This window comes from Equus caballus, chromosome 3 (genome assembly GCF_041296265.1).
Source record: "Equus caballus isolate H_3958 breed thoroughbred chromosome 3, TB-T2T, whole genome shotgun sequence".
Classification (NCBI taxonomy): Eukaryota; Metazoa; Chordata; class Mammalia; order Perissodactyla; family Equidae; genus Equus; species Equus caballus.
In genome coordinates, this window is record NC_091686.1 from 49,611,603 (window position 1) to 49,633,448 (window position 21,846).

The window sequence follows — 21,846 nt, forward strand, 5'->3', positions numbered from 1 at the left end:
TCTTGTGCAAAAACACATTTGTTTTGTCTGGACTGTTTGGGGGTACTCAGGTACACATTAGGTCACAGAGGAAAAAATCTTACACATAACTAAATACCTATTTTGGTAAAACATAAGCCTAGACATCTTTCAATCAAATAGTACACTAGCTGATAAACAGAAATAATTTTTTAAAAATCCATCCTAACTTAACAAAGATTAGCAAAATTAGCCCGGTCTCACTGTGGCACGAAAGTTCATTACAAAATTAAGTTTTATTGGGTAGGTGGCAACTGTTCCAGCAAAAGTTTGGGAAAATATCCTAATTTACTCTTTCTTAATTTATACTCATACACATATGTAATATTAACATATTTCATGTATTGGAATCTTACAATGCATATATGTATACCTGTAATGCATATATGTATATTTAATACAGTAGAACTTCTCTTCCCCAAAAAAGCTAATAATAAATTGAAGTTGGCTTCGTGGAACTGAGGAAAGATGATATTCAAGAAACCATTTGTGGAGTATGTAGCACATAATGGAGTATAACGCAGAGGGGGAAAAAGCATGTGGTCTACATTTTTTCTTCCTCCTTCTTTTGGCTTCTCTTTATTATTTTTTTTGACAATCAAGAAAATAAGGTTATTTTAAAAAGTTAATGCCCTATCAGTACCTTTTTGAGGAGCATATTTATTTTTCCATGCCATCCCAAAGCTGAAAATTTATTTGCTTGGCTTTTTTATTATGTAATAGTTCAGTAATGCCAAAAGGATGAAGAACATAAAACGAATACCCATGTAAATAGCATCAAGATTAAGAAAGCAAACACTACAGAGACAGCTCCTGTGCCGCCAATCGCAGCCTCACGTGCCCTCCTCCTTTGACAGGTGATCACTCACCTGATTTTACTGTTTACCATTGTCAGGAATATTAACACATGTATGTGTGTGGATGTATACACATCTTACGTATACACGTATACCTGTGTCCATAAACCACATATACTATTTTGTGGAATGTTTAAACATTTTCTATAAATAATATTACAAATTCATGTGTCCTTCAGTAGTTTACTTTCATTCAATACTATGTTTTAATGATTAATCCATGTTGATAAACGTAGCTCAAGTTCATTCATTCAACTGCATTCATTTGCTCGCATAACTGTACAGTTATTTATGCGTGTAGTTATTTATTTATTCTACTGTGGATGAACAATTAGGTGATTTCATTTTTTTCTATTGCAATGCGACAATAAAGGTTCATGTTTCTTCTTATAGAACTTTGCTCACTCTCCTTCTTCGCTGAATCATTCTACAAGATAACTCAAGCCCAAAAAATGAAGCTCTCTCAGCCAGAAGTATATACCACTTATAATGCAGGGGGAGAGGTGACTGAAATATTACACTTAATTGAAATATTTCATGGAAGCTTAACACTCCTTAATGACAAAGTAATCAAACGCTGACCAGAGAGATTTTACTGGTCAGGGAAATGCTGCCGCCTCTGAGGACTCCAGTTTAGTAGACAGGATAGCCAGTTTTTACAGGATGGATCCCCAAAACAGAGTATCATCCAATTCAACAGAGTATCATCAAACCAAACATTTCCCATGAAAATACACTGCACACTGAGCCATTATTTTCAAAAAAATTATTATATTCTTACAGAAAAATTCATAATTATTTTGGTGGTATACTCAGAATAAGAAGCTGCTGGGGTTGGCCCCATGGCGTAGTGGTTAAGCTCAGTGCACTCCACCTTGGTGGCCCAGCTTCACAGGTTTGGAGGCTGGGCTCAGACTTACACCACTCATCAAGCCATGCTGCAGTGGCGACCCACACATAAAATAGAGGAGGACTGGCAGAGATGTTAGCTCAGGGTCCCTCTTCCTCAAGCAAAGAAAGACAAAGATTGGCAACAGATGTTAGCTCAGGGCCAATCTTCCTCACCAAAAAAAAGCAGCTGCTAATAGTATCTTAAATGACATTTTAAAGACTGTACTGAGAGGGCCCAGCTCTGTAGCTGAGTTGTTAGGTTCACACGCTCCACTTTGGTGGCCTGGGTTTTGCTGGTTCAGATCCTGGGAACGGACCTATACACCGCTCATCAAGCCATGCTGCAGTTCTCAAAGAACCAGAATGAACTTACAACTAGGATATACAACTATGTACTGGGTTTGAGGAGAAAAAGAATGTACTGAAATTACTTTGTTTTAAGAAAGATTCTATCTAATTTAGTGGTTAAGAGCACAGGCTTTCAAATCAGGTAGCTCTATTCTATAGCAGAGCTCCACTTTTTACCATCTATCCAAATTTCAGTTATTTATATAATCTGAGTCTCAGTTTCAGCAACCATAAAATGGGGAGGATAAAACCTACTACATAGATTTTAATGAAATTTAAATGAAATAATGTATAAAATGTACTTACCCTTGCTGCTGTCTTCTGCTGCTATCATTGTTACCGTTATTTAGTGGGATCCAGGCTGGGTTCAGAGTTCACATGCTGATACATGCAGCTACACATTTTTTAGGACCACCAACTCTCTCCAGCTATGTAGTGCACCACCAGATTTATCTGGGGCCCAAGGAACCCCTGAGAAGTAATTCAAATGCAACCCACAAAATGCATGAGAGTTCTGATATATGTCAGCACATCTGAGAATCTAGGGTTGTACGGTGTGTGTATAAGAAAGAGAAAGAGGGAGGAGGGGAGAAAGAGAAGGAGAGGGAGGGATTGAGATTCACTGATTGATGGATAGACGGATGGATGGATCGATTGCAAGGCTGAAGCTATAAGAGAACTGCAGAATTTGTAACAGCAAATTTTCAAGGTGGAACCAGGAAGCCTGAGTGAGAATTTATCTGTAGGGAAGGAGTGATGTGATAAGTTAGACTTGGCAATAAGACCAGAGAGTCAGAGCAGAGATGCTTCTGGTGATAATGTGAGAAATGTGAATGTGACCCTCACTGATCCATCCACCTTGGTGGCACGTGTGCTCCACAACAAGAGAGGTAAAACCAGAAAACATGACTCCATAAAACTTGTAACACTTTAGGGCCTAAGCAAACATGCTGTGGGTCCTCGAAACAAGAGCAATTAACAATTAAGAGCAGGAAGCCAGCTATTCCTCTTCTCAGTCGGCAACAGAGTGCACACTTTCAGGGTCCAAGCATTAAAGAGGAGTGATGGGTATTGCACAAGACCTCACCCCCAGAGTCTAGAACAAGCAATCAGCCTGGAGAGGCAGAAATACCAGTGGTCAGGGACAGATCACCATTATCAACAATGGTGGCAAAAATATCTAGAGCATAGTGAGAAAAGCCAGTAGTTAAGTTCACACATTCTGCTTCAGCGGCCTGGAGTTCGCTGGTTTGGATCCCAGGTGCGGACATGGCACCGCTTGGCAAGCCATGCTGTGGTAGGAGTCCCATACAAAATAGAGGAAGATGGGCACGGATGTTAGCTCAGGGCCAGTCTTCCTCAGCAAAAAGAGAAGGATTGGTGGCAGATGTTAGCTCACGGCTAATCTTCCTCAAAAAAAAAAAAAAGCAACAATATAGAGTAGCAACCCCTCCCCCGCTGAAAGGGCCGGGCACAGCTGGGAGCAGGAGGGCTCTGAAGAGGAGAAGGCAGCCTGGCCTCAGGGAGTAGAGAAGGCCAGAGTGGGGGCTCACAGAGGCAGCCTACTCTGTGTGTGAGCAAATGTGGAAGCCTCTGAGGATCCCCAGAAATGCTGTAGGAAGAAAGAAACTGGAGGAGGGGGATTCAAAGCCCTGTCCTTGAGCACTTGGGAGTTAACGAGCCAAAGAAATGACATGGGTAAGAAATCCGGACAAACAATAAAGCTTCCTGGATGTCAGAGCCAGCAGGCAAAAGGGCCATACTAGGTACAAACCATGAAAAATTCAAACTCATAAGCACCTACATAAAAACAAGGAGCACACCCCGATAAAAATTAGCTTCAAACTTAAAAGGTCTTTTGAAGAAGGTGGGGGAGAATCTTTTCTTCTAATTGTTTTTACTGTATTATGAACTATTTCATACATGTACATTTTACACAATTGTGTATGATAAAATAATTATTTATAATAACAATGCTACTTATAAATCCATTGTTCATAATAATATATTGTAATAATATACATAATTGTTAACAATGATACTTTCAAATAATATATACTTCCTGTTGTCGAGGAAGACTCCCCCTGAGCTAACATGTTGTCGTTTTTTCTTGAGGAAGATTGGCCCTCAGCTAACATCTGTTGCCAATCTCCCTTTTTTTGCTTGAGGAAGATTTGCCCTGAGCTAACGTCTCTGCCAATCTTCCTCTATTTTCTATGTGGGTTGCTGACACAGCATGGCTGCCGACAAGTGGTGTAGGTCCATGCCCAGCAAACAAACCCAGGCTGCTGAAGCAGTGCTCACTAAGCTTAACCACTACACTACAGGGCCGACTACAAAATATTTTTTTTTTCTTTCTTTCTTTCTTTTTTTCTTGGGAGGAAGACTGGCCCTGAGCTAACATCTGTTGCCAATCTTCCTCTTTTTTTGTTTTTTGCTTGAGGAAGATTGTCACTGAGCTAACATCTGTGCCAATCTTCCTCCATTTTATGTCGGACGGTGCCACAGCACAGCTTGACAAGCAATGCTAGGTCCACGTCCAAGATCCAAACCTGGGAACTCTGGGCCACTGAAGCAGAGCGTGCAAACTTAACCACTACACCACCAGGCCAGCCCCTCAAAATAATTTTTTTTTTGAGGAAGATTAGCCCTGAGCTAACTTCTGCCACCAATCCTCCTCTTTTTGCTGAGGAAGACTGGCCCTGAGCTAACATCTATGCCAATCTTCCTCTACTTTACATGTGGGACGCCTGCCACAGCATGGCTTGATAAGCAGTGCCTAGGTCCATACCCGGGATCCCAAGTGGCGATCCCCAGGCTGCCAAAGTGGAGCGCATGAACTCAACCACTACACCACCAGGCCAGCCACCAAAATAATATTTTTAATGATCACTCAAACACCACCCAAGATCTATGGGCTCCTCCTTGAACCCAACTCCTTCCCTCCTACTAGAGCACTCAGTATCAACTACTTTGTTTTAATCTTTCCCTTGATTTTCTTTATGATTTGATTGCATATATAATGATTCCACAAAAATATATTAGTCAGTTTTGCCTTTGACCAGTTTGCACAGTTGGAATCATGTTGTGTGTGCTTTTTGGGACTTTGCTTCTTTCATTCAACATTATGTTTGGAGGATTCATAAAAGTTCACGAGTGTAGCTGAGGTTCATTCATTTTCATTATTATGCTAATTCCACTGTACACAAATACTCTCCAACTTATCCATTGTGGTCTCTGTTGGGTCGTTTCCAGATTTGTTTTTATTTGTTTGCGTTTTCCTATTATACAGAAGGCTATAATAAAAAATCTTATATCTATTTCCTGAGGCATACGAGCAAGAATTTCTATAGGATATTCTCCTAGGGGTGGAATTGATGAGCAAAAGAATATACCCATGTTCAATTTCTTTTTTTTTTTTTTTAACAACTGTGGCCAATCTTTTTTTTTTCCCCTGCTTTATCTCCCCAAATCCCCCAGTACACAGTTGTCTATCTTAGTTGCAGGTCCTTCTAGTTGTGGCATATGGGACAGCACCTCAACGTGGCCTGATGAGTGGTGCCACATCTGCACCCAGGATCCGAACCAGCGAAACCCTGGGCCGCCGCAGCGGAGCGCACGGACTTAACCACTTGGCCATGGTGCCGGCCCCACCATGTTCAATTGCAATTTACCAATTCTGTTGTACCAATTTACATTCCCATTAACAGTACATGAGAGTTCCTTTAGCTTCATATCTACAACGAATATTTGGTATACTTCAGACTCCTATACTTTTAACAACACAGTGGATATGAAATAGCTTTCATTCCAGTTTTTTTTTTATTGAAGTATAACTGACATACACTATCCTATCAGTTGCAGGTGTACATCATAGTGATTCGATATTTATATACATTGTGAAAGGATCAGCATGATAAGTCTAGTTACCATCTGTCACCATACAAGGCTATCACAATGTTACTGACTATATTCCCTATGCTGCACATTATATCCCCGTGACTTATTCTTTTTATAACTGTAAGTTTGTACTTCTTAATCCTCTTTACCTATTTCGCCCCTCCCCCAGTCCACCCTCACCTCACCCCACCCCACGCCCTGGTAACCCCTCATTTGTTTCCTGCCTAGTTTTAATTTACATTTCTCTAATTATTAACAAGGCTCAGTAAGTTTTCATGTTTATTGACTCTTTGGAGTTTCTCTTTTTGAAAATCCTATTCATTTTTATATTGGGTGATTTCACTTCTTCTATTGATTCACTGGATCTTTATTCTATACACTAAACCAGTTTTTAGCCTTTCTTACTCTTTTATAGCATCCTTTGATGAACACACTTTTTTTCATTTTATTGTTGTTGACTTTATTAATCTTTTCCTTTATGAGGTGCTCTGTTTATCTCTAAAGAAATTCTCATCTTACCCTAAAATAATAAATATATCCTTCTCTAAATATTATAAAGTACTGTTTTTCATAGTTAAGTCTGTCTTCCTTACATAATTTGTTTCTGTTTACAGCATGAGGTGAGTAGGGAGCAATTTTAAATTTCCATATGGATGACTTACCACTGATTGTAGTGGCAGCTTGAATTCAAGGCTCACACCAGGACTCAAAAGGAGAACTGGGGCCAGCCTCGGGGCATAATGGTTAAGTTCACCTTCTCTGCTTCAGTGGCCCGGGGTTCACAGGTTCAGATCCCGGGTGTGGATCCACACACCGCTTATCAAGCCATGCTGTGGCGGCATCCCACATACCAAAAATATATTGGAAGATTGGCACAGCTGTTAGCTCAGGGACAATCTTCCTCACAAAAAAACAAGATGAAGAAGAAAGTACCAATGGGCTGGCGATGTTTGCCATGGATGGATGCATTGAAAAGTTGAAGCCCACAGCATATCATGGCAGATGATGAGAGCAAGAATAAAGCAGAGAGAGTTAAGGGAAAAGAAAACTAGTTTGACAAGTTCACTCCATTCAAAGTTTTATGACTTTTTACATAGTTTCTATAACTCTTCATAGTCACACTGTCATCACTTTACCCCATACGGTGTGAGACAACATTCAGTAGTTTATTTAAACTGGCCTGGATTCCTTATAAACACTTTATTGACATACCAACACGGCTTATGAAAATTTTTAGGAAAATATTACTATTACACTATATTCTGATTAAGAATTTTTATGTGATAATTCAGTGGTTCTCAAACTAGACTCCCACATAATTCCACAAGCTCAGTACAGGTATTCTGCCACTATAATCATATTAATTCTTTTCTCAGTTTCAGAAACAACTAAATTAAATTCATAAAATTTTCTCAATATTAACACTCTCATAATTTTTTTTTCTTAAGTAACTTGCACCTGTTGCTCATTATTTCTACTAGTGTCTCGTACGGGTTAACATATAATTACACATTTATTTCTTCACATTTTCATATATTATGATTTACCTAATCAAGTTTAATAACCATTCTGGTAAGGTCAAAACACTTGCCTTTTCAGTCCGGGATCTTCACCCACCCTGGCTTCACGTTAATTTTTCCATTCACAAAATGCATGTACTTGCTTCAAAGCATTTGGCAGAGCAAAGGTCCAAAGAAACACTTGGTGTTAAAATTCTTTTAAGGCATAAAACATTTTACAAATAGGAGTTATAATTTATAATAATCTCAAATTATATCTTATAACTATGGGGCCAGAACAGTCATGGAAAAATCAACAGATAATTTCTAAAGGTCAGTTTTATCTATAGTTTTAATTTCTTCCATACTGTCTTTAACTTAAAAAAGGGGGTTTCTTAACTAGACCAAGAATAAAATTTATTTGTTTAAAAGTCATTTCCTGCCCCACATAATTTCTAATAAAGTTCCTGAAAAGCAGCAGAAGGCAAAGGTAAAAAGTTAATCTATAAGTAATGTAACTCATCTCCAAATAATCTGAAAATACCTCTTCTCATAATGGTGGGTTCTAAAATTCACGCCAACCTGCTGTGATTTATAACTAACGAGAAAGTCTACTAGAGTCTAACCGAAATCAGACACTACACATCACAGATGAGGATTTAACCTTAACCTGCCTCAAAACATTTTAAAGCATAGCGTGGATCTATTTGGAAGAATATACTTTCCTATATAGTTGTTCTTTTATCTCTTTGCATAAAGAAACCGTAGTAAAGTTACAAAAGTGAGAAAAATACGGAACAAAATGAGAATAATAAACTAAAATTAAGATGTGCTTTTTCCGTCTGTAAATATCCACAGAGTTCTGTCTTTCTCGTAGGGAACACAGCGCTGCTCTCTGGGCTGGACCTCTGTTACACTGGGAAGTGGCCTGCACTGCTGTGCCACTTCTCAAACTTTTAGAAATTTGCAGGAGTAGGAAAGTGAAATTACCTATTTTAAAAGAGAGTCATACACTATACAGTAAAGTTTTTAGAGTCAGAAAGAACTGGGTTCCAATCCCACATCTCCTGCTTTTCAAGCTGTGTGATCTTAGGCAAGATTATTTAACCTCCGTGAATTTCTATTCCCGCATCTTCAAAACAGGGATAATAAAAACCACCTCATAGAGTTACTGTAAGGGTTAAATGATATTGTTGTCAGATATACAAATATCCATGGCATAATGTTGACCGAGTTATCATTAAGTATAAAATGACTTTACGGAAATTGTGAAAGATACTAATTGTACTTTAACATACTTTATGATACAAGTTTCTCTTACTTCCAGGCATTTAATATTTCTGCTAAAACTGGAAAGGTTTTATTCAAATTGTACACACAAAAAAAGAGCTTTCTGATATAACTGGGTAATTGGTGGAAGACAGAAGATAATGTTGAAGTTAAAAAAAAAATCAGTAACAAGTTGGTATGATAGATAACTGGCTAAGATGCAACAGATATTTATGAACAAGATAAAAAATAACCAGGAAACAAAGGAGGGAGAGGGGAAAGAAGAGAGAGGGGGAAACAGAGATGGTAACAAGGAGGATGGGAAGACAAGGAGGGAAACAGAGAGGGGACTGAGGGCCTGCATGGCTCAAGCCGGAAGGGTGATTCTGTGCTGGCCATCAGGTCGCCCCAGGTCAGCCTGTTTGCTGAACTGCCCGCCATGCGGAAATGAGCAGCCTTACAGCAAGCATGGGTAGAGCACAAAGGACAACTGGCCACCTGTGTGTTCTACATGCCTGATGGTGTTTGTAAACCAGTGTTTGATCTGAAGTAGGCTTTATGTCTCTAAAAGCATCAATTAATATCATTGACAATATACCATTAATAAACAGAAATATATATATGACAGAAAATATTTTATCAAAATCTAACCAAAATTTAAAAAACTGATTCTCAACCTCTTAGCAAATCATACGCAGTCTAATCATGTTAGCATAAATATCACATTTCTTTTCTACTAGAGGGAACATGCAGTATGAGAACAGCTTCAAAATGACCACAAAACCAGCTCCCCTACTTAAGAGCACACGGTTTCAGCAGACATACTGTATACCCACACTGTGCTTTGGAAGCTGTACCAATCTACTTTAGACTGCAACAGGACAAGAAAAAAATAATCCTAAATAACTGTCTATTCTACCAACAATAATTTAGAAGGATTACACGTAGAGTATAATGAGTAACTCCAAAGACTATACTCACTGTATGTTGGCCAACTTAAAACAAAAAAACCAAAAACTGTGCAATTCAGAGAACTGTGAATTACTCAGTAGAACGGTGTGTCCTGGGTCACCACGCCGTCCTTCTCTATCATTGTCAAGTTTGATTTGCTAACAAGCTTCCGACAATAAACACAGAAATAGATCTCAAGGTTAGTAAGCTAAATTGCTACTGTGAATAATGATGTATTAATTTACTGATGAAGTTAAAATTGGTGTAGAGAGAAATGGGAAAGAGAGAGACTCTTAGTGAAGTAAATTTTATATAAGGAAAAAGAAAATATTTACTTGGGGAATTAATGTATGAAATCATACATGAATGATGTTCCAACTATACACTGTGCAGTTCTAATTGTCTTTATAGTAAAGAAAACTTTAAAAAATGATTGAAAAGAGGAGGAATAATATGAACAACCTATTTAGAATCTTTAAGATTGTTCATTAGTACAGATACTGACTGATGCTTACTTTTCCAAGATAACAATACAAGAACCCCTTGCTCATTAACTAAAAGGTAAAATTTACTTTCAAGTGTTCCCAAGCAGGGCTATAAAATGAAACCCCAGTGAAGAGCAGTGTAAATCTCACCACAGACATGCCAGTGCATCAATGAAGGGCAGAGTGACCCAAGGCAGAAAAATCCTCTATTATCTTTAAGCAAAATTGTTTGCCTTGAGTTAAAAAGAAGAACAAAACAAATTACTTCTTGGCGACCGAATGTATAACAAACAATTAAGATTGCCAATGATGTCTTTGTATAAACTTTTCTATATGGATACCCCTCTACACAAACACAAATGTTATTTATAACATATGTCCATGCGCAGCAGATCAAGCTATTCTCTTTTACATCGTTCCAGGTAACCAATTAGCATATAAGTAGTGAGTCCTAATAACACCAAAATATTTAGAATTTCCTTTCCTGCTTTAAATACCAAAGCTTTATACCACAGCAACAACTGTGAGTCTCTTAACTGAGCAGCTTAAAATAAGAGAGGATAGTGAAGGATGCCAGTTAGGTAGACTCATTTATCCCCTGAATGAAACTGATGGCTCCAGAAACAGGGACCAAGATCAAACAGTCACTCCCTGCTGACCTGGCAGATGCTTGCCAATTTTCATGGTGAGGTCATGAGCAGGTATGTGAGGCAGGGAACGGGGTTGGTGCCTTAAGCATATGAAGGAGAACTGAGGTATAAGGTGACTTGGAATGGAAGAAAATGATAAAATCAACAGAGCTACTAAAATTTGAAGTTAAAAGATTTTTTTAGCTGCTTCCAAACTGATTTAAAGTATAGGATTATTTCAGTCCATCTTAAGATGTTCCGTGATAACCCCAAATAATAAAAGGCTCCTCATATCACTGATTTCCTTGACTTGCCTCTATCCTTTGAAAGTCACTGCTCCTGAGCCCGGTTTTTCACAGGTCAGCCCAAGTTGGGAAAGTTCTTGCCATATGACCCCTACAGACCCATGTCTAGTATCACTTACGGCAAAAAGCAGAATTTCTCTATTTGGCAATGCTTCCTTAAAAGATGGACTTTGGCCAGATCTGAGTTTCAGCCATGACCCTATGACTTAGTAGCTATGTGAGGCTGATCAAGCTACTTTACATTTTGGGTCCCAGTTTCTTTATCCTGAAAAAGGAAATCAGAATAAATCATTCAAAGGTCTGTTACAAGGGTTAAATAAAATCATATAGAGTTCTTGGCAGAATGCCAGATCTATATCTAGAAATCCTTGATAAATGGTGGTTGTTATTAATGCATAATTTCCCACTCTTATTAGGTCTGCTTTAACATAGGTAATACATGCAGCCTTCCATCTGCAGTAATTTCAAGGAGCATGCCAAGTTAAATCCAGCAACACTCAAGCATGTTCCAATGCTTAACTCTCATTGAACAAGAAACATGAACTTCTGTTCCACAGAGATACAATTTTAAATGCATTACAAATTGAGATAACACAAAGATTTAAATTTGTACTTCCAGAGTACAAGATAAAAGTGACTTCACATGAAAAATGGGAAAGGAGAATAATAATTTAAGAAAAGTACTGAAGTACTTGTTTAATAAATTCCTTGTGAATCACAGTATTAACTGTTAAATAAATTAAACCATAAAAATGTAGAAAAATATTTTTTCTATTTCTGGATAGCTTTCTAAGTTTCAAAAGAGATGGAGAAAACATTGATTAGATTTAAATAAAGATATTTCAAAACATACTATGTTTCAAAACATATAAAACAAAATTAAAAGTAATCAAAAACTTGGGAAAACAGCTGCAAAAAACATAACTTTAAAAAATCATGTCCTTTGATTTAAAAACAAACCTCCAAACCAATAAGAGAAATACAGCCTCTGAAAAAGAATAAGCATATAAGTAGATGAATGATAAAGAATAAAAAATAATAATCCCCTCAGATTCAAGTTCACTAGTAACTGAAAATATAAATTAAATAAATATGTTTCCTCTATCAAATTAGGAAAGATTTAAAAATTATAAATTTCTTAACAGGCAAGAGTTCAAAACAGGTAACATATAGTTGAAGTGCAAAGTAGCAGTCCAATGGAAAACAGTCACTAAGGGGTAATGACGTTCTCCATTGACCGGGGAGGTGGGTAGAGACGGTCACTTTGATTTTGATGTGAGGGAAGGGGAACTAGGAAGGTCCAGAAGTCACAGGCTGAGACTGACAACAACCTTCAGCTATTTGTTCAAAAACTCTTTCACCTTTAAGTATACACGTGATCTTTTTCCAATGACCTTAGTATTAACAAGAACCCAAGGAAGCAAAGAGCCCCAATTTCTTTGGAGTGATGAGGACAGGGATAGAGGAGCAAAGTGTTACCGGAAAATGACAGGTACAAAACAAGCTGGTTTTGCCCCTCCCTGCCTCTTTAATTATTTACATTTTTTAAAGAAACCTAGATGAAAGTCAACATAATCTGGAAAAGCACATTTGGTTCTTTGATATTTTGTTTTAATCAAAATTTTTCCAGTTGTAAACAGAACAAATAATCACCTTAAAACTAAGTTATAAAACAAAATATAACCACATATTGCCTATTAGAATCTTGTAGATACAAAGCATAAAATTGGTTTTTGCAGTTTCTATCTTTTGGTTCAGGATTATCTGCCATGTTCTAGCGAAAAGGAGAAGGTTATGGGGCATAAGTCTGATTGTACTACTAAAGAGAATTGAGAAATCAGGAAAGCCAGAAAGAGTATCTGTTGTTAAAATATAGATATATTTTAACTATGGTTATGTGTGGAAAAATACTCCATCTCAACTGGGTGCAATAACTGTTAGCTTCAATTTTCAGCAGTTATGAAATAATGCAAAGGAGTCTAACACAATACAAGACACCACCTGATATGACAAAGTAAGCTTTGTATGCAATATACAGAATAAAAATAGAGCAATTACAGATAGGAAAAGCTGCAATGATAAAACACTAGCATTACAATTACGTAATTCTCCTTTTTTTTTTAAAAGATTTTATTTTTTTCCTTTTTCTCCCCAAAGCCTCCCGGTACATAGTTGTATATTCTTCGTTGTGGGTCCTTCTAGTCATGGCATGTGGGACGCTGCCTCAGCGTGGTTTGATGAGCAGTGCCATGTCCGCGCCCAGGATTCGAACCAACAAAACACTGGGCCGTCTGCAGCGGAGGGCGCGAACTTAACCACTCGGCCACGGGGCCAGCCCCCATGTATTTCTCCTTTTTTAATACAAATCTTAACTAGCTACTTTAAAAGCTGATGTCCGGCAAGTTACATTATCTCTTTGTACCACCTTTGCCCCTACCTATAAAATGAAACAGCTAAAGCAGAAGAGCTTTAGGGTTCCACTTCCATGATTACTTTATTCTCCTCTTCCAACGTTCTATGACTTCCATGTCATGCAGTGATAGAAAAACTTTGACTGGCAAGCTAAGCTGCTAAAAACAGTGAAACAAGACTTTATTGTCTGGCAAATACCTTAATGCCTCATTCCAATCACAAAGTTCTTTGACCTCTTCTTGGTGGTGGTGGTGGTGTTCTTTTGCTCTTGTTTGTTTTTGGCATAATCTTTTAATACTGAGGCAAGCTTGCCTTTCTCTCATGACTGGCTGATGGGAACTAGGTACATTTCTCCATCCATGACTAAACAAACGCCCACCCTTCCAGTTTTACAATATTTATATTATTTGATATGCCAGTAAGAGACATAAAATTTATACCTATAACTCTTTGGTAAGGCACTTTCTCCTTACCTATTTAACTACAGGATAGCTATGGGGGCAAAATACATCTGAAGAAACATTTCAGATTGAATTATGGTCCATTTCAAGCAAACTAAAACCCTACCAAGTTTTCATATGAAAATACCAATCTTGTTTTCATTCCTAAGATACGATTCAAAGTTAAACAAACAAAAAGTTATATTCAGTGTCTGGAAGAGGTTTTATAAGGCTTCAACAGTCGTGGAAACTGCCAGTAGAGTACGCTAAGAAGTAAAAATAATCAAAATTTAAAAAGTTGTGAACTACTCCAAATTGTGCATGGAGCTTTACCTTTGTTTCTAGTACACAAAACATTTCATATGCAAAGTAAGTATGTTTATGTATGTGGGGAAATAAAAGACAAAGAGAAAATTTATTTTTATTGAGTATCAGAACTAAAAGAAACAGCTGCTATTTCTCAACTACTTTTTTAAATATTGACATCCTTTTCTTTCCATATTTCTATTTTGAGGAAGAAATTCTTCTTCTGACTGAAATGGAATATCACCTTTCAGGTTTGAGAATTTTTAAGCCATGATTTTCCATTATTTCCTTAAATCTCTAACTACTTCTACAATATTAAATAAACTTAGGAGATATACCTTTATCAGTAACACCGGAGCCTTTCCACTCTGTAATTCTCTAGGATGCCTGAGGACGGACTCATTAGCTCCTGAAATCCTCTCTGGGCCTTTGGAAGGTGTAAGAGTCTTCAGTTTGCTACGGTATCATTTAACGTAGCACAGTGGTCAACATGGGAGCAGCAACTAGCTGATTTTACTGACAGATTTCATCAAATTAACTCAACAACATTTTGGGGCTATATATCCTGAATTTGCATGTGCTAACCAATATCATTTTGGACTTTTTTGATATTCAAAAAAGTTGAATATCTGGACATTTGATATTTGGACATTTTGATATTCAAATAAGTTTACGAGTTCAACAAATATCTACTTGCCTGGATAAACACACATACATGTTACTGTGATTGGTGGTAGAAAGAGAAACAAAATAATTTTTTTAAAAAACAATGCTTTTGTTTCAAAAGCATTTACCATCTAAAATAAAAAGTCTAGAAAGAAAAGTAGGTTTAAAATAAATATAAAGTTTTTCTTTAGTTCAAGTTCTTGAGTATCTGTTATATGCTAGGTCTTGGAGGAACAAAAAAGAATAAACTCTAAAACTTAGCCACAAGCAGCTTACAATCTCATCCCGAAAAAGAAGCACAAAACATTATATTGTCAGACTTTGCAAAGCGCTGTGACCAACCGAGGGCTACACAGGAGGCCAAGCCACAGAGGCTGACAGTGGGCCTGCAGGGCTCCTGAGCGGGATGCCTTCATTGAGGCTGGAAGGCAAAAACCAGGAAGAGGGTTTTCAAGATAGAGGGAGAAACAGAATTCCAGAAAGGAGTAAAATTGTATGGACTGTTTTGAGAAATACAAGATGTTTGATATTCCTGGAGCACAAAAGAGAGGGAAGGAGCACACTCTCATGGGTGGGCAGGAGAGATGTGGAAAACAGCCCAGAAGGAATGGCAGAAGGTTAACGCAAAACAAAAGTAGCAGCTAAATCAAGAAGAGACTCACTGTGCCAAGAGGCCTGACCTTTATCTACGAGCAAGACAGAGCCTGGGATGGGAGGGTTTCAACAGGAAAGCGAAGTGTTCCTGGGGTGGGAGACTGATCCCTTGAAGGGCAATGTAGCAGACTGACTGGTGGTACAGCAAAGGAGATTAGGAGCAGGGAGCCCCAATAGAGGCCTCTTGCTTCAAGAGATAGTTAACACACGATACAAAAGGTCCCATGTTCATTTTTTATAATATGCCTGCATATAAAATGTTACTTACAGATATGAAAATAACCAGTATCAGGATTCACATTAAAGCCAAAAATAATACTGAGAAGGTATTTCAAGTTTTAAAATGCTCAACCAACCTTCAATCAAAGCACATCCCATTTTAAACATTATCAACCAATATCACAATTTTCTCTTTCCTCTCTTGATTAAAGGGACGATTTTTTTTAGTTTCTTATTACTGTAGCAATCTTACTCGGTTTGTTTTCTGCCCAAAGTTTCCAAAGAGTATTTCAGAAACAAGATACTAGAAGGACTAAAAATATAACCAATAAAAAAAAAGTGTAAGAAAGCAGTATCATGTATTAAAGCAACATATAAAGTGAACAAATAAAAGATATTGAATAAAGAACTGAAATCAAAATCTTGATCATGAGTTATTATCCACAGGCAGTGGCAAAGCAAAATTTAATTGAGAAATGCCCATTCTAGATTAACCACGGTTGCATTTTCAAAACATATTGTTGTGAAAAATCTAAATCAAACCCATTAATAAACTGGTAGGCAGAACTAGCAAAAGTACAAAAAAAAAGCTTGATTCAGAGGCTAAAACAAGAAGCGAATGTTAAAATATAGTTTAAATTTAGATATTAGATTAGCCTTAGGGCTTTTCTGAATTAATAAAAGTGATTTTGAAACATTTTGCATTATTTTAAAAATTACACAGGATTCAACAAAAGTGATACTCTACAACTACTGGCCTCACTCCACTCTGCATTTCGGTCTGTCCCACTGCTGTTCTGGATGCGATTCACCCCATTTTAGGACCGGCTGGCTCCTGAATACCAGCCCTAACACCAGACCTGTGCAATACTACCAGTTTTTCCTTGTATCTCTGCCAGCCTACAGTATAAGCTCCACAGAAACCTTAATATTATTTTTGTTTTTAATCTAAATGCGTAGTACGGAAAACCCTTTGGAACTATAATCACCATCTAGAACCTAAAAATTTTGAGTATCATGCTAATGTTTATATTCCACAATTCAAAAACCAACAACAGGGAACCTTTCACTATGTCAGTTGTAAGTTTCATTTAGTTAATGCCACACTTATAGAGAAGCAACATAGTCACTTCACGTGCCATGTGTAGTAGACATCAAACATGTAACTATATAAATTTCATGGGTCTTCTAAATCAGAAAATACACAGAAAACAATTTCTTTCTGTCCCCTTCAGCACCACGCTTTTAACGTTGATCTAGGATATGCAAAACAATGATGAAAAACGAACATACAACAGCAGTATGAACACACTGACAAACGTATGTAAAAGTGCTGCTTGCGATGAAAGGGAGAAACCAACTACCAATGTGGAGCAAGAGATGGTAATTTAATGTCTTTAGGGAGTCACATTTTGTAAGGAACCAAGTCACCTGGACACGTGAGAAACTCTTCTAAATGCTGAGCCTCTGCCTCTTAGATCAAGAAGGCTCACCCCCGGATCTCTGCATTCCCAAAGGCAGTCACTATTTCACTTTAGTGCACTGTCAAATGGACACTGGCTTTCTTTTCAAAAGCCTGCACGTTGCACACATTCATAGCTTGCACATTTCGGCAGTGTCTATTACATCTTCACATGTTCATCTGAATTTTCCCCTATTCCATTTCTAGACCATTCACTGCTATAATCTTACTAAGATTTATATTTTAATACTGATATAAAAGTAAGCAGGAATTTACCAATCAGAAGACTTCAAGTCTGACAGAATAAACAGAAACCTACTGACAAGACACAACATAAAATTAGTGTTTGAGAGCCATTCCCACCACCCGGGTTATTTAAGTGTACTATGAATGTACACAGCATTCTGAAGAGAAGGACACAAACCCACGCTGCCACCAACACACCCTCCAACAGCAGCAGCCCCTCCCTATTAGCCTGAACATGCAGCGCAGCCCTTTGCTCACCGATGCAGAGCAGCCCACAGGGAGATGGAGTTTACGAGGGAAAGCGAGCCTGAACTGGCTAGCTACTTACCTTCTCACTTAGGGCAGGCTTGCTCTTTTAACTTTTTGTTTCCTCTCTTGTCATAGCTCAGCGGCAAAGGGTTATGATTCAGCAGATGTGTGAACCTGACAGTTAAAAAGAATTTTTTTAAGAAAAAAAATTGGAAATTAAAGTTCTCTCCCCTGCAGTCTCTCTTTCCTTGCCCTCTGTGTGCGTGTTTCTCTCTCTGCAAGGCAGCTACGTAGTGGTCTATAAATATTGACCCTGACACTTGCTCTGTGCTTGACTTGCTCATGGCACAGGTCTGTGTTACTGAACACCGCGGTAATACTCCGGCAAAGTTCTCAGCTGCTCAGACAAAGCTGTGGATTGGCTCACTACCCAGCAACCCTGTGCCTGCCTGGAAATACCATTTTGCTGCCAGCTTTACAGATGCTATGGGCCTTTCCTGAGGCCCAAAGCAGGCACAGAAGAGCAATTATGAGGTTTGAAGAAATAGTTTTCCTCAAGCAGGTGGAGAATAGGGGGGTTGGGTGGAGTGGAAGACAAGAAAGGAAATACTGCCTTTGTTTAGGCCAAACAACATAATCTCAAACCCTTTATAAAGTCATACCTAAATGTCATTCAATCAAGCTTTGCGAAACTGAATTACTACATATTATGAATGCCCAAAAGAGGTAAGAAAGCATTACTGTAATTGTTTTTCTCCCCAAATCCCCCCAGTACATAGTTGCGTATTTTTTTTTTAGTTGTGAGTCCTTCTGGTTGTGGCATGTGGGATACTGCCTCAATATGGCCTGATAAGTGGTGCCATGTCCACGCCCAGGATCCGAACCGGCGAAACCCTGGGCCGCCGAAGCAGAGCACGCAAACATAACCACTCGGCCACGGGGCCAGCCCCTGTAATTGTTTTTAATATTGTTTCTCATTGAATAGGATGCAGCAACTGAGTAACTGGCCACAAAGAAATATTTCAACACAAATAAGTTCATTTCCAGAATGACAGTAATGGACTAGAGAGTATAATAGTAATCAGATCAAATTATGTATTTGGTGAAAGAAGCTAAAATATAATGTGAAAATTGTATGACTCAACATGTTAACTACTTCTAGATTTCCAACCACAACAATGTGAATTATTTGACTTTACGTATTCTATTAAAGATATAATCTAAGCCATGATCCTATATAGTTTGTAGGTCACATGAACAAGGTCAGCATTATCTAGGTAAACCACATATAACGTCCACAGTATGAATGATTAGAAAGTAAATCAAGTCCATATTTTTTTTAGTGAAATGTTCTCTATTGATTAAATCAAGGGTGAAGGAAACTTTAGAAATAATCTGGTCACTTACCCATTTTATAGATGAGAAAATAGACGCCCAGGCTGGTTAACTTACCCACGGTCACACAGCAAGTTTGTGGCAGAGCTAAAACTACAGTCCTTGCCTCATTGCTCACAATGCTGTGTTCCTTCTATTACAAGAGTAGTTCTCAAACTCATTTTTAGGTTCAAAATCCCATTTTCACGTGAAATCTTATTGAAAACCTTATCAGTAAGGGCAAATATTACAGCCAGAAAAATAACTAGCATAAAACTAAAACAGCCTTTTACAGTTTAATTGACTCCCCAGAGAAGTTTATGCACAAGAATTAACTTTCTAACAATTGAAATCCACCTCTCCTTGTTTCATTCACTAACTAATATTTGCCCAATAAATTAACTTAATCCAGGAAAGGTATATAGCTAGGTGCTGAGGAGGCAAAGATAAAACTTAGTTCCTATTCCCAGAGACCTTACAGTCCAACTTCAGAGGAAAAAAAGGCTAATTACAGAACTGTGTTAGTATGGTGATGAACACTAGAAGAGGGTAAGCAGGGAGCCTGGAACACGAGCGTCTGGCCAACACAAAGTGGGGGAAGGACGGGTGATTCTTCACTCGAGACTTCTGCATCTTCCAGAACGAGCAGAAGGCAGTGAGGCAAAGGAGGGAAAGAATAACACAATAAAGACAAAGAGGCAGGAAAAAGCATGATATGGAACTGCAAATAGCTCTTTCTTGCTGGAACACAGAATGGGAAGCAGGAAATGATTAAAAAAATTTTTTGAAAAAGGACTAGAAGGAGAAAAGTGATGAGGGGGTTTATACACAAGTTTAAAAACTTGCGTTTTATACAGCGGGCTAGCAGTCTTCCACTATTTTCGTTCACAGATCCTTAAAAGAATTGTGAAAAACTATGTAACCACTCACACATTACCAAGTTAACTCTACAATTTCTCACCTGTGGTCAAATATGTACTTGCAAAGAATTTAATTTCCACCCTACTGGAAATATTGACATTTTAAAACAAAACTTGTATCAACTATTTTAGGAACAGTCAATATAATCTAAATCCATAGGAACTTAATAAAACCATCATCCATTTAAATAATACATGAACAGACTCTTTAATGGTTGAAAATTTTACATTATTATTTTATTTTCTTGCCCTTTATTTCCATCTCACTTCCTCATAGAATTTTTATGTAATATATTTTATAATTAAAAGTCTTTAATTGTTGACTCTATCATACTTTTCTGCAACAAAAATTTAAGGTATTAATTGAAATTTTAAAATTGTTAAATTTTCTAGGACTCCAGGGCAACGCACCCTGCATGATTTGGGATGGATAAGGGTGTTCCTTTCTTTTGTAAAGTAAGAGAAAGATTGTTGTAAATAAAGCATTACTTCTAGCCAGATCTGTATTAATAAAGAGTTTATGCAGAAGTTAAGAATCTGGACACTGATTCCTTTAAAACTATCCATTCAATTACTAAGCGAAAAAAGCCACTCCAGGGGCTGGCCTGGTGGGCCTTGGTTAAGTTCATGCACTCCGCTTCAGTGGCCCAGGATTCACATGTTCAGATCCCAGGTGTGGACCTAGTGCTGCTCATCAAGCCACACTGTGGCGGCATCCCACATAAAATAGAGGAAGATTGGCACAGATGTTGGCTCAGTGACAATCTTCCTCAAGCAAAAAGAGGAAGATCGTCAACAGATGTTAGCTCAGGGACAATCTTCCTCACAAAAAAAATAAAAAAACCCACTCTGAAAAGGCTATATACTGATTCCAGCTCTACGACGTTCTGGACAAGGCAGGACTATAGAGGCAGGAAAAAGGTCAGCAGTTGCCAAGGGTTCTGGGGGGGAGGGAGGATGAGCAGGGGAAGCACAAGGGATTTGAGGGCAGTGACACTATTCTGCATGAAACCGCAACGGGAGATGCATGGCATTACGCATTTGGCACAAAAGGTCTGAAAACTACAGACTTTAGTTAAGTCTCTTCCCTTGTCTTCCCCAAACATGTGGCCTAGAGGGAATAGTATTATTTACTGAGTGATTATTGTCTAACAGGGGCTTTAGAAACATTATCTCTAACACTAAAACAACCCTGACACATGGGAACACTTTGGTCTTTTTTAAGATAAAGAAAATGCGTCTCAGAGTTATTAAATGGCTTGTCTAAAGTCATATAACTAATAAATAGTAGATCTGGGATTCAGCCCCAATCTGTCTGTCTGGACTACAGTACCACATACTGCCTTTCTATCAAGCACTTAAATAAGAGGTGGAGGCTGCCCCGGCCAGGCAGTGCAGTGGACTAAGCAGTGCCCCCACAAAGTCAGAGAGGCATGAGAGAGTCTTATCTTGCATTTCTCTCAAGGAACTGCAGGAATTTTAATATTGACTATTAAAAGTTAGCAAAAAGATAAGACTAACATACTAATCAGTGGATATCATCGGACAAAATTAAAATAACTGATATGCCCTATTAAGAAGAACTTACAAGGTTTCATCTTCAATTTTGATTGAAGGGTAAGAAATACATGAAGAGTCACAGGCGTGAACTTTCCAACTTTATCTATAGATTCAATGCAATTCCAACCAAAATTCTAGCAAGTTATTTTGTGGATATCAACGAACCTATACTGAAGTTTATATGGA

At 37.9% G+C, this 21,846-nt stretch overlaps 1 protein-coding gene across 20 annotated transcripts in view; it reads right to left on the reverse strand.

Moving 5' to 3' along the window:
• BMPR1B (bone morphogenetic protein receptor type 1B) overlaps positions 1-21,846 on the reverse strand; it is a 377,788-nt gene that overhangs the window by 140,374 nt on the left and 215,568 nt on the right. For 8 of the 20 annotated variants that reach the window (XM_070262233.1, XM_023637703.2, XM_070262224.1 and 5 more), the window contains one exon: positions 17,886-17,980. The exons of 10 other annotated variants lie outside the window; for them this stretch is intronic. The gene's annotated coding sequence lies outside the window, so the exon portion shown is untranslated. Of the gene's footprint in view, positions 1-17,885; positions 18,222-21,846 lie in introns of those variants that run through there. 2 more of the 20 variants (XM_070262234.1, XM_023637704.2) reach the window with 1 other exon arrangement.